Here is a 13,097-nt window from a genome sequence, read left to right as displayed (position 1 = left end):
GTGCCTTTTATGCATGTGTGTGTTTTCACATGCCTCTGTATGTGTGGTATGTGTCAAGGGGACAGCCAGTTCTAACCCGAGCAGCAGAGGCATTCCGTCGTTATAAATAAGGCTGATTTTTATATTCCCATTTGACCATGGCGTGCAACCAGCAGAGCAAAGGTAATGCGTTTCTGCCACCCGTCGGGGAAGGTAAATGTGGTTTATAAGCCCCTCTGGCTCAGAAGGGGCTGGGCAGCTGTGGCAGCTGAAGCAAGGCGGCTCCAGATGGAGGGGGGGACAGGTTGGTGACTCTGTGCCCTGGTTTCTCTAAAGGAAAAGAAATGACGTGCCGCCTGTTAGCTAATCAGCAGTGAGGAGAAAGTCCTGACAACAAGTAAAGAAAACTTAGCTGGCAATAAAATAAGGGACTTTTTATGGTGGTTTTTATGGGAACATTTTCACTTTGGGAGTTATTAGAGTTAGTGCCGGTTGTGACAAAAGCCGTATTTGCATATCGCCTGTGATGGAGGCTGGATGGAGCCTGAATGCGGCATTAACTGCATATCAGAGACCCTTTCAGAAGCCAAACAGGATGACATTTATTGCAAGCTCGATGCCGCATGTCTGGCATTAGTTACTGCTTGTTGTGTCCTGTGGAATGTAGATTTCCAGTCTTGGGATCTTCCTGGGGCTTGAAGCAGCAGCTTCCTATGTCAAGAGCAAGCTTGTGAGTGTGGGCTGAAGGGGAGAGGGGGAAGCCTTGGGAGAGGGCAGGGACCAGGCTTGCAGTGCTGCAGGCTGTCCCATGCCTCTGCAGGTGGACCTTGATGACACTGCCTTCCGAGGCCTCACAAGGAATAACAGGGATCCCCCCCAATAGTTTTTTGTGCCTTAAATCACAGTTCAATCTCCACACCATCCTGTTTACCCATTTTAAGTGTACTGATCTGTGGTTTTTCTCTATGCGCAGAATGGTGCAGCCATCCCCTCCGTCATTTACAGAGCATTTCATCAACCAAGAGAACCCTCTTGCCCTTGGCCACTGCCCCAGGGCCGCCGCCTCTCCAGCCTTGAGACTACCACATCTGCCTCCTCTCTGCAAGGAGCTGCCTCCCCTCTCACTTCCTATTAATGCAGTGGCACCGTGTTTGACTTTGTGGCTGGCATCTTTCACTCAGCATAATGGTTTCCAGGTCCATCTGTGTTCCTTCTCATGGCTGAATAATATTCCACTGTATTCATCAGTGGACCCCAAACACTTGTAAAACATACTTCCTTTTTTATCTTAAAAGATACTCATGACAAAATCGACAAAATGGTGGTTGAGCCTATTGGAACCCACCTGAAGTTTTCTGATGCAGAATGGAATTCTGGATGGAAGGAGGGGCAGAGGGTGTTGACAAAGAGGCTGTGAGACACAACTGAGTAAGGGCCTTGCCTGTTAGAGGGAGAGGGCAGCCTCTGCTCTGCCCCTGGGTCTGGCTGCAGGGCTTGCTCAGCGGGAGGCTCTGCCGCTCAGGGCCAGGACTGAGGCTGGGAGGGGCTTTGCTGCTCCTCAGTGAGAGCCTTCTCAGTCCAAGGGCCCTTCAGCCTTTCTGTTGAGGACTCCCTGGGGGCATTGTTGTGGTTGAGGACGTCAGAGCTGGGTGCTCCTACCCATCAACTCCCACTGTACCACTTTGAAGGTCTGGGCTGAGTCTTCTGAGGGGAAGCAGTTATGCATCTCCCAGAGGTGTCCTGCCCTGATGGTCCCCAGTGGTCATAGGAGAGGCACAGGGGGCTTCTGCCCAGCCCCAACTTCAGGGAGGGTCTCTGGGCAGGGAGTGAAGTCAGAATGTCCTATTTTTTCTCTCCCAGAAAATCAGTGGGATCCCTTGGCGACTCAGCTCTTAGTCTTAATTATGCTGCTATGTAAATATTTCTGAGGTCCCTTGGTTTTCTCAGTTGGCATTATATCACTGTTAATAACTAGAGGGCACATTAGAAATATGCAAACTAATAATAATGCATCAACTTGAAAAGCTCGATAAATTGCCAAACTGAGCCCGAAGCTGCACAGCTTCTTCCTGTTGCTGCCAAGCCCACTGCCCCTACTCCCGAGGGTTCCATCAGCTCCCCCTGCCCTGGAGGGCATCCTCAGGAGCAGCCCATGCCCACTCGTTTGCTGAGGAAACTGCTCTTAATGTGGCTCTGGGTATGTTTCCAGCATCCAGTGAGCCACCAAGCAGAGCCATGCACTTGTGTCCTGGCCTGCCCTTGGCTCTGTCTGTGTTGGGGCAAGATCAGAAATAAAGGCTGGAGGGCTCGTCCTTCTCCCTGTCTTTGACTAAGGTAGAGAGCTCACAGCCCCCAGAGCAGGACAATCCCTGAGTTCCCATCCCAGCTTCCCACCTGAGAATGTGGCCGTAGGAAGTCATGTTGGTTTCCTCATCAGAGATTCATTAATTAGACAGACATTTACTGTGTGCCTACTTGTGCCAGATGCTGTGCGCGGCAGTGCAGACCAGCAAGCAGGAGGTAATGATGAATAGGATCACCGTGGGGGAAGCGTGGGGGGCCCTGGAGCATGGAGCACCTATGTAGGGCTAATCACCCTCTCCTGGTGGGCCAGGGAGGACTCTGAGGAAGTGCCAGTTAAGTGTAGACCTGAAGGATGATCTGGAGATGCCCCGGTGAAAGGAGGCAGGTAGACAGAGTGAAGGGGTAGATGTGGGGAAGAGCATGGTAGGTGAAGGGGCTGAATGTACAAACAGGCCCAGGGGAGGGTGTGGGTGTGAGTGGGGAGCTGCCAGCTGCAGAGTGTGACTGCAGTGAGCAAGAGTGTGCAAGAGGCTGGGACGTGGGTGCAGAGGTGAGCGTCTGTCTCCAAGGGCGCCCTCCACCTTGTCAAGTCGGGGGATACTTGCAGGATTTAGACCTTCATCCTGACAAGAGAAGCCCAGGAAGCTCTGGGCCGAAGTGAGAGATCAGATGGGGCAAGAATGACCGCTGGAGTGCATGGGGACCCTTGCTTGGCCTCCACATCATTTGCAGCAAGAACTCAGCCAGATGCTTCCTCTATTGCGAAGGGCACCTGTCCCACCAGCGTGGGCCGTGCTAAATTAGGGAGCCTCTGAGCAGGAGACAGGAGAGGGGATCTGCACTTGGAGTCTGGGCAGGAAGGAGGTGGTGTTTTGGTTTGTGGTAGGGGCAATGGGATGCCTGTGACCTGAGTGGAGGCAGCCTGGGCTGGGGCATTGCTGAATTGAGGTGACCAGTGCAGAGAGGAGTCATGGGCTCTAATCATCTGCTGCCACATACCCTGCTCGGGCTCCTCACCTGAAATCTGAGGACACTCACATCTGCTTTAGGTCGTGAGAAGGGCTGAGTGATGTGCTGGGGATCAATGAGCCAGGCGAGATCGGCTCTGCATATCCCTGCCCTGACCAGCTCGTTCTGGCTCAGCACGCTTCTCCAGCCTCAGCTCCCCTCCATGCCACAGGCACCTCCCTGTGGAGCTTGGAGGGGCAACTAAAAGAAGGGTGTGCTTTCTTTCTCCCTGTTAACAAAACAGAGCTTAGACCAGTTCTCGCCCTTCCCAGGCAGTGTCGACTCGCAGTTCAGATGCATCCAGTCATCCATACTACTCAGCATGAGGTGTAGACCATGGTCAAGCCAATTTTCAAGTTTTTATTTTGAAATCATTATAAAGTTGCAGGAAATGGCAAAGACAGTACAGAGAGGCCCTGTGTCCCCTCTGCCAGCTCCCTGCAATGGCTCCCTATTGCCTAACTGTAGTACTGTCACATCTAGAGCACCGACACTGATACAGTGCACATGGTGCGTCTGTGTCATTCACGTCCCATGCTGATTCATGTACCCATCAGAACCACACATCGCCATGGACGTCATCCTGCTTTCCTGGCTAGGCAACCTCTGGTCCCTCCACTTTCCCTAATCCTTCTCCCACACTCTGTTTTCCATCTCTGTAAGATTATTTTAAATCATGAATTTGTTTTTGTTCTACAACTGTAAACTTCCAGGAATGTGGGGACGGAAACAGCAGACCTTTTCCCTGTTCCAGCCACTTGGCCATGGGGCAGCCTGCACATATTGGATATTTTGTGATCCCAGGCCTGGGCCCTCGCCCCTGCTCTGTTTGCCTGGCGTGGTAGCGCTCTCCCTGCGAGGCTGGTGCACTCAGCATTGCAGGAAGCTGAATTTGGTGGTAGGGAGTGGGACTGCAGCAGGAGTGGAGACTGAGTGGAGACCAGCATTGGTGACAGGGTAAGCTTGAAGGGGTTACTCCAAGGGCCAGGAAGCAGGGACAGGGCTTGATGCCCCAGGTGAGGCCTGGAGAATTTGGTGACTCTAAAACGTCTGGGTCACAGCAGCCTCTGAGCAGAACAGACCCACTGACTTGTAGAGTATGACTGGGCTGCTGTGCACTACGGCCTACGAGAATGAGAGCCGTGGGCAGTGTCTGCGGGACCCCTGCTGCCTGGCCGTTTCATCTTCTCCCTTCTGCCTGGCTGCCTTGCTGATCTGGTCCGAATGCCACTCCCTGGGCATCGGGAGGGAAGGCACTCTGGTTTGCTTTCTGTTCCTTTAGAGGGCCTCGGAAGCTTCTTTCCAGAGCCCCTTTCCAGAGAACGCTGGCTTTCTGTCACCAGCTGCTGCTCAACTGTGGCAGAGATGGAGGAGACTTTGGAAGTCATGAACAGTGCAAGGACAAGAGATTCCCATAGCAGAGGACACAGTGGGCCCTCTCTGTTCTTCTGGACCTGCTCATCAGGAGCAGGTCCCCGTGGGGGTGTGGGAGTGGGAGGGTTTCTAGCAGCTTCTTGCGGGAGTGTTGAAATTTCTTCTTTGTGGCACTGCACCTCGGAAAGGTCATCAATAAGCAGATGGTGCAATGATATCCGAGTCAGTCTGTCCTGACTTTAGTGAGCACAAGAATAAGCTGAAAGTAGAGATTCTGAAATTCCAATCTCCTGGACAGTTTGCAGGCACATCAAGGCAGAAGCTGTTTTTAAGCACCCTGCCCTCACTACTGATTTTACCGTTGTCTTCGGCTGCTCAGCGGCAGATGCATCCCTGGTTGGTCTCTAACCAAAGAACAGATCTGCAGGCAGGCCCTTTATTAAAAGGCATTTGATGACTTTGAAGGCTTGGTTGCATTAGAGCTGATTTGGTACAGGGAAATGGCTGTGGCCGGGATAAAATCCCATGGCCCTCCTGTGTTGATGTTAGGTTGGTGATCAGGCTGATCACTGCTCTCTGAAGGAGAAAGGAAAGAAAGGGAAAGGACAGGGTTATCTGGGAGAAGCAGGCACTTGTCTCTGGCCACTGCAGGATCTCAGTAATGGCATTATCACTGTAACCCAGGTGTGACTCAGTGCCACCGGCCACCAGCCCTGGCTCTTCACCTGCTGCCATCTGCCTCACTGAAACCAAGAGGTGATCTAGCAAAAGGAGGGGTCCAGGCCAGGTGCTGGGGCTGCTTTAAAAAATTTTTTTTTTATATTTAGTTTTTAGTTGTAGTTGGACACAATACTCTATTTTATTTATTTATTTTTATGTGGTGCTGAGAAGCAAACCCAGGGCGTCCCATGTGCTAGGGTTGCACTCTACCACTGAGCCCCAACCCCAGCCCCTGGGGTTGTTTTTTGAAGGAGAGGCCTCCTGTGTGTGGACAGCCCAGGACAAGGCATATCTTGACAGGGCATATGTCAGGGCAGAGCTTCCTAGGGACAGCTCTTGTAGGCCTTTGTCACTTGGCATCATTGGGAGGTTGAAAGCTCTGGAAAGAAACTTGGCCAGGAGCCTCCTTTTCCTCTTGTCTTCTTCTTGGCGCGCGCGTGTGTGTGTGTGTGTGTGCGCGCGCGCGCGTGCATGCACGCACGCACCTTGAGAAGTTTTGCTGAGATGGGCAGGTTCTCATGCAGGGAGAGCTGGCTGTCCTGTTACTCTAGTGGGGAGGGAACTCCATTTCTGTGTTTCATGGTTGTAAACATGTGGACGGAAGGGGAGAATAATATACCGCTTGAGGGCAGTCCTGTGTATACTGCAACAGTACGCCTGGCTCCTGGTATTTAATAAAGACAAAAAAGACTCCGTGAAGACATGCACTCATTCCTTTGAACAAACTAGTATTGATTTGACCTTCCACAGGTGTTTGAGTTTTTACTTTTTCTTTTTTTGTATTTGGGGAAAGGATCATATTTTAGGAAGCACCTTGTCCCCTAATGTTTTCAGTTAAACTGTATCCACTCTCTCCGCTTCTGTGATTCCTGCAGTGTGTCAGGCTGCTCTTCCAGGTGTAGGGAGCACTGTCCCCGCCCTCATTGAGCTCCCTTGCTAAGGAGAACCCATGAGGGAGGCCTGCCTGGCTGCCCTGGGAGCTGGCAGTTGGCCAGGGAATGTTGATTAAAGGGGCCAAAAGCAGAATCCTGATCATGCCTCTGGGTGAGGGTGGGATGATCGTAGACTTTATTCTCTGTATCCAAACTTATCCTGAGCCTAATTTGTTTTTTCATTATTATTATTTTGGCAAGAACACTTAGCAGGAGGTGTATTATCTTAGACTTTTAGGTGAACGGCACAGTACTGTTCTCTGAAGGCACAATGGTGTTCAGCAGCTCTCTAGAAGGAATCATCACGTCTGGAGTCGGTCAGCGACTCCCCACGCTCCCCTCCCATCTGCCTCTGTGGCCACCATGCAGTCTCCCTGATTCTGTGAGTTTGGCTCTTTAGGTGCTTCAACCATGTGGAGTTGCACAGGACTGGTCCTCTGGGACTGGCTCATTTTTCCTGGTGTAAGGTCCTCAAGGCCCACCCATGTTGTCCCATATTGCAGAACCCTTCCTTTTTAAGGCGGCATTCTGCCCCGCTGCATGCGTATCCCAAGACCCCTTTATCTGTTCATCTGGAGGTGGACATTAGGCTGTGCCACATTTTTGTCATTTTGGATAGTGCTGCAAGGAGCATAGGAGTGGTAATATCTTTTTGAGACTGAGATTTCAGTTCTTTTGGAAAACACGCAGAGCAGGATGGCCAGTCACATCCTGATTTTTTCTTGACCGTGGACAGTTTCTTAACCTCCTGTTCCCTGTCTGCCAGAACATTGCCTTATAGGGTCATTGTGTCCTCAGGCACTCGGAACTCAACTGTATGGTGACAGATTCAGTCCTGTGGATGTTCCTGTGGCCATGAGCCTGGGTGAAGGGCCGCCCCTTCCTCTTACAGTATGAGCTGTGGGGGAGTTGAAGCAATAGCTGCTCCACCATGTCCAGGGCATCTACCTGGAAGGAACCTTTTGTCTCCAAATCTCAGTGCATAAAGAATCTCCCTGTCAGGACCAGCCTTTAGGGAGGCCTGTGGTGAAACGTGATCCTTAAATCCCAGCTTGAGGCCATGGGGTTCTTATTTGGAATTTGGCTTAAATGGCAGACTCTCCCAGTGCGCAGGAAGACGGAAGCTGGGGCTCGTCGGGGCCCTCTACGCGGCACGCAGAGCAGCTTGAGACCCCGGAGTGGGCGCGGGCTGTCCTGCTTCGTAATATGTGTTGTTCTCGGTGCCAGGAGCTGCAGCAGAGTCTCAGGTGAGGAACAAGGAGAGGGAGGAGCCCAGGAGCAGGCGGGGAAGCTGGAGTAAGGAAATCCAATTTTTCATAGAGTAACAAAACAATACAGTTGTGTATTCCCATAATGTCCCTTCAGTTTCTTGGGGTCTGGAGTTGCATTTATTTTTAAAAACACTTGGACCAATAACTCTGCTTTATGCAGACCAACAGTAGGGTCTCTGCCTTGGAGATTTAATGTAAAATAAACTCTAAATGGGGTGGCACACGGCATGGTGGCCTACGAGTGGAGACAAGCAATTTTTCTTATACAAGCTGAGGGATTGACGTAAATGTTGGCTGTGGTAGGCTCTGTCCTGAAGTGAAGGGCTTTCTGCAAATCAGGGAGTTGGGTGGGTGTCAGGGAGATGGAAAGTCAAGGCTTATCTGTCCTCTGGTCCCCGTTGTCTGTCTGTCCGCTCTGCTTCGGGATGCCAGCCAGTGTTCTGCTGAGCTCTGAGATTGGGGAGGCTGTCCAGAGGGAGGCTTATGCTTGGTAAAGAAGTGCTGTCTTGTAGGTTGGCTTGCAGCAGGACTAGGGCCATTTCTGAGCCACATGGAATTGGAATAGTTCCTGCCGATCTCCTGTGGGTATGGAGCCCTTTTGCCACCTAAAGCCTAGTTGTCTGTGGGAGAGGTTCTCCCACTGAGTCACGGCCACATACCTAAGCCTGGGCATCTGAAAAAGACTCTGAAGAGGACTTGTCCCTGGAACCTTTGCTGAAGGTCCCCAGCTGCAGGCTGAGCTCGGTGTTGCCTTGACCACAGGCTTCATTGTCATGGGTCAGTAAGTCCCCGAGCCCCTCACCTGGCATTCGAACTGCACTGGGAAAGCTGCAGGGCTCTCTCACTCGCCCAGGACTTGCCCTCTCCTCTTTCCCGGCCTCTTTTTCTCTCCTGGGCTTTGCAAACATTTTCTGGGGTTCTTTTCGTCCATTCTTCTTGTCATTCATTGGGATTCCCCAAGCAGCAGAAACTTTTGAGAGACCATGCTTTTCTCTCTGCCCCAGTTCTCTGATGGTTCACTGGTCATTGTCTCAAAAAATAAAACATCAGTTGCCTCCAAGTCCAGGAATTGTGCTTGGCCGGTGAGGCGGATATGAATTAATCATCTCAGAGAATCCCCCTAAATGTCAGGTTGGAATCATTCCAAGACACTAGGAGTGCGGGGAAGATTACATTTCTTTGTTTAAATCTAATTAAATACAGTTCAAGGCCCCATCTGCTACCATTAGAAGTTGGTCCCAAATCAGGAGTTCTTGGGGCATCCCGCTCCAGGTTGTGCAAGAGAGAACCCTGGGGCTCAGAGTGCAGGACAGTCCCCTCTTTGTGGCAGCTTCTGCTCCTCATCGGATTCTTCTTGCCCCACTGCTGAGACCAGCAGAAGCCATTCAGGGTTGGGTGGTCCCTCTGGTAGCTCCACACCTTGCTAAGCAGGGCCACTTCAAGTCTTGTTCAGGTCACAAAAGCCATAGCATTTGGTGTCTGCTCTTCACACTCCTTCTGAGGTTCCGCTCCTTACCTTAGCTTTGCTTTGTCTGACGGAACTCAGACCCCTGACTCCCCACCTGCAGAGTCCCTCCACCTGTGTCTTCTCTAGACCGTGGAAGAGCCAACCATTGCCCCAGGAAGGCTTCTCTCCTCTCACCAAACCCCTGGGCCTCACCCCTTCTCAGAGTGAGACCTTGGAGATGCAGAGACCTCTCCCCAGGGACATCCTGCAGGGCAGCTAGCCATCTTCTTCTGGCCTAGGGATTTGAGACTTATTTCTCCCCTGTGGGAATTAACAATGATAGTAAAAGCATTCATTCATCCAACAAATATCAAGCATAGGTTGGAATAAGTAAAAGGCTTCTATCTTCCAGGAGAAGGGGAACTACTTTTCTTTCATTTCTGATGAGTCCATAAAATACCAGTTAACTTTTCAACAGATCACCCTCAGTCTGTAGCTCATGTAGTCACCCTGTGGTCTCTGGCTCTTGTGAGGCAGGTGCCCACTGTGCTTTCCAGGGTAGGACTTCGTTGGCAGCGATGGATGAAGGACCTGCCCCAGACACGCTGAGGCAGCTGTCCGAGGGCTTCTGGGCCAATTCTGTATGCTCCCTACCCATCTGCTGCAGTCCGGCTGCAGCAAAATAGCCGGGGCTGACGAGCAACTTGTGTAGATTGATACAGCAAGAGTGGGAGCCGTTTATTGTAGGTCAGGAGGGGTATATATACATTCCACACAGCTTATCTAATTAACATAAACTAGATACAGCAGTCAGCCAATAAGAAATCTCCACACTTAATGGCTCGCTGGTGCCACCTCACAAACCACTCCCCCTGGCAAAATGCCAGGCGCCATCCTGACTTGTTTACAGACTCTAACACCCACCCACAAACAGGGTGAGCTCTGGGTAGAGGAGAGGGACGGACTTCATCTCTGGCCTCAAGGGGCTCAGGATCCTCTCAAGAAGATCAAGAGTCAACCTGAAACGTTCACTACAAACTTAAGAGGCAGCGGAGCGCATGGTCAGCACAGGGCACTCGAAGTGTCCTTTGGCTCCTTTGCTGTTGGTTTTCATTAGACTGTGGGTACCTGGAAGCAGTGCTGTGTACTCTTGAGGTGGTTGTCCATGCACAGTCACCATTTGTTGAAACCAGGAAGGAAAGAGTAAATGACAGGTGCTACCTTGATGGCCAGGACTTCCTGGGTGCAGTTCAGCAGTTCAGGCTGGGGCAGGGGAGTGTGGTGGGTGAGGAGGGGTGGAGCCCGCGGAGAGCGTGATGACAGTATTGAGACGTCCTTAACACACGGCCCTGCTCATCCACTTGAAGCATATAATTCTGTTTTTTTAGCATATTCATATTGTGCGACCATCGCTACAACCAATTTTAGAGCTTTGGGGAAAGGAGAAGGACAGACATCCCTGGCCTTGAGGGGCTCAGGATCTTTTCCTGAGGGAAAGTGAGCCCCAGAAGGTTCAGTATGAATCTTAGAACATTTTCACTGCCCCCCAGAGACCCCACCTCTTTAGCTGTCACCGCCCAGCCCCCAGCTCTCCCCGCCTTTGCTTCCTCCAGTCTGCTTTCTGTCTGTGTGGAGTCCCCTATTCTGGGCCTGCCGTGTTAGTGGAATCGTGCACAGGTGGTCTTTTGCGTCTAGCTTCTGTCATTGAGTGTAGTGATCCTAAGGCTCATCCTCGCTGCACAAGGATTGAGGCTTCTTCCTCCTCAATGCTGCGGAGTGGCTCAGGTCGGAGCTGCTGGCGGCAGACCCAAGGGAGGCACCAGGAGCCGAACCTGAAGTTTGGGCAGGCCCTCCACCTACTCCAGCGGGGGAGTGAGGTGGGTCAGTCTGACAGCGAAGATCAGGACCAGGAGCGGAAAGAGGAGCACCAACACAGAGGTGTCGAGGACTCATCAGCAGGACCACTGGGGTGTGTTTGTGGAACCAAGGAAAGAGCTGGCGTTGCTGGCCTTGGGTCCTGGGGACCGGGGCCAGGATTATGTGGTGGCTGATGAGAAGGGGAGAGGAGGCTCCCCTTGCCCCTGGGAGTGACAGCAGATACAGAGTTCAGTTTGTTGGGCTCTGGATGAGGACCTGGGGGACAAGGGCTCCTGCCTTGAGGAAGATGCCTTTGAGAGGGAGCACATCGGCCTGGAGGTCAGCCTCCGGAGGGAGCTGGCGGCTCAGGAGGAGAGGATCATAGGCCAGGGTGGTCCAGCAGGAGCCAGTCTCCCTAAGGGTGGATGGGCCATGCACAAGAAGGGAAGAGGGCAGAGAATATTCTAGACCCAAGTCTGGCAAATAACAGGAATAGGGCACTGGATGGGAGAGAAGGTCGTGGGTGGAGCCTGCTGGTAGAGCCCGTACCTGCCGAGAGCATCTAGAGCAAGCTGGACAGCAAGGGACGCGCTAGAGGCACAGCAGCAAAAAATCCAGCACATTCTGGAATTTATATTTGTGCAGCACCTGGTGACAGGCACTGGGTTAAGTTTTTAAATGTTTATTATGTCATTTGTGTGTCACAACAGCCTACTAGGTACATTGTATCATTATTATCACTTACAGATGTGGAAACTAAGTCTTGCAGAGATTAAGTGCTTGACCTAAGCCGTGTTTGTAAAAATTGCCTGACCTGGGTTCTGAAACTGTTTTCATTTGGGTGGAAACAAAAATCAGTAATAATCACAGTGTTTTAGACAGGATAGACATTCTGCTGATGCACCCAGGAAGCTTCTAGAGATGAAATTTCAATCCATCAGACATTAGTTGGGATCTGGGTGTTTTGGGTACAAAGTGCACTTCTAACCTGGCTGTCCCAGACAGGCACAGAAAGGACAGCCCTCCCCGGCCTGCCCCTCCCTCTCCTCTGGGGCCTCTCAGTGGACACAGGTAGAGTGATGTGTAACCAGGCTGCCAGGGGCCTCCCTCTTGGCTCCGGCAGAGTCGGGTCTTAGCAGAGGCAGAGGAGAAGGTGGCAGAGGTGCGGGATGCCCAGCAGGCTGTTGGTGTGGTGAGGGAGCTGTGGAGGGCAGTGTGGCAGGGAGAGCAGGAAGGAGCGAGATGGTGACATGGGCTGTTTCCGCAGGGCAGCTTGTCCCCTTTCCCCTGGAGGAAGTTTCCTGAACTCTCTCTGCTGCAGTCTCCAGCATGGCAGGTTTCCCAGGTAACAGGCCCCTCACCTGCTTCGAGGGAGGCCTGGCCTCCTCCAGCTCCTGGGCCTGTTTCGCAGGGCCAGGGCCATTTAATTCTACATCCAGGCGCTAAATGGGTCTCCAGCAGCTCCAGAGAAAGAGATCCATTTAAACTGTGTGGTTATGGAAGGAGGCTCTGGGAAGAGCAGCCCTCACTGAGCTCCTGTGTTTCCGCAGCCTTCTGGAACTGAGCAGCTTTTAGAATTTCAAGCCACAATTTGTATTCAAATGAAGGTCATTTGAAAGGTGTAACATAGTAAACAGCCATTATTTCATTTTGATGGTGGCACTAAAATTATAGTGTTGGTTGAATTATTTTAGTGTAGGACCATTACCATCTCCCTAAAACACTTAGAGGGGTTCTTAGAACGCTGCTGCAATCCCCAAATTAGAAGAAAATTAAAAATCACAAGGCTGTGGCAATGGAGGTGGTGTAGTTGGGGAGAGGACCCCTGGAGTTCAGGACAGTTTCTCTGTCCCTTCACTGTGTTTTCCTTGCTTAAAAAGTTATCCTGGGGCTCAGTTCCCTAGGTGCACATGAAAAGGGGTTATCTTAGTGCTTCGAATTGTGGGACACAGGAGCACCCTACAACCTGTCCCTGTCATTCAGTTTCTTCAAATCCCACTGTGGGGCCTTTTCTCCCTTGGGCTTTCCCTCTAGAGAGGAGCATCCTGGGAGGAAGCTCAGAGAGGCAGTTTAGTAAGCCTCCCAGAAGCCCTTTCTGATGGTCCTGCTGGGAGTACCAGCTATGGATGTTCTGAGTCCCTTCAGTAGTGCTCCCCCCCCCCCCCGGTCCCATTGGGCCTACATGGTTGGGGCCACAGTTCAGGC

The 13,097-nt window shown here is 51.8% G+C and overlaps 1 protein-coding gene and 1 long non-coding RNA gene across 21 annotated transcripts in view; both read left to right on the top strand.

Annotated features, from left to right (window-relative positions):
* The window catches only part of Camta1 (calmodulin binding transcription activator 1), a 744,390-nt gene that overhangs the window by 138,668 nt on the left and 592,625 nt on the right, over positions 1–13,097 (top strand). The window lies entirely within an intron of this gene.
* Positions 446–1,289, top strand: LOC125610789. The gene is made up of 2 exons (XR_007340805.1): positions 446–709; positions 953–1,289. It is a non-coding gene; the product is annotated as an uncharacterized LOC125610789 (long non-coding RNA).

Source organism: Marmota marmota, unplaced genomic scaffold, assembly GCF_001458135.2.
Source record: "Marmota marmota marmota unplaced genomic scaffold, marMar, whole genome shotgun sequence".
Lineage (NCBI taxonomy): Eukaryota > Metazoa > Chordata > Mammalia > Rodentia > Sciuridae > Marmota > Marmota marmota.
This window is presented reverse-complemented; position numbering and strand designations above follow the sequence as displayed.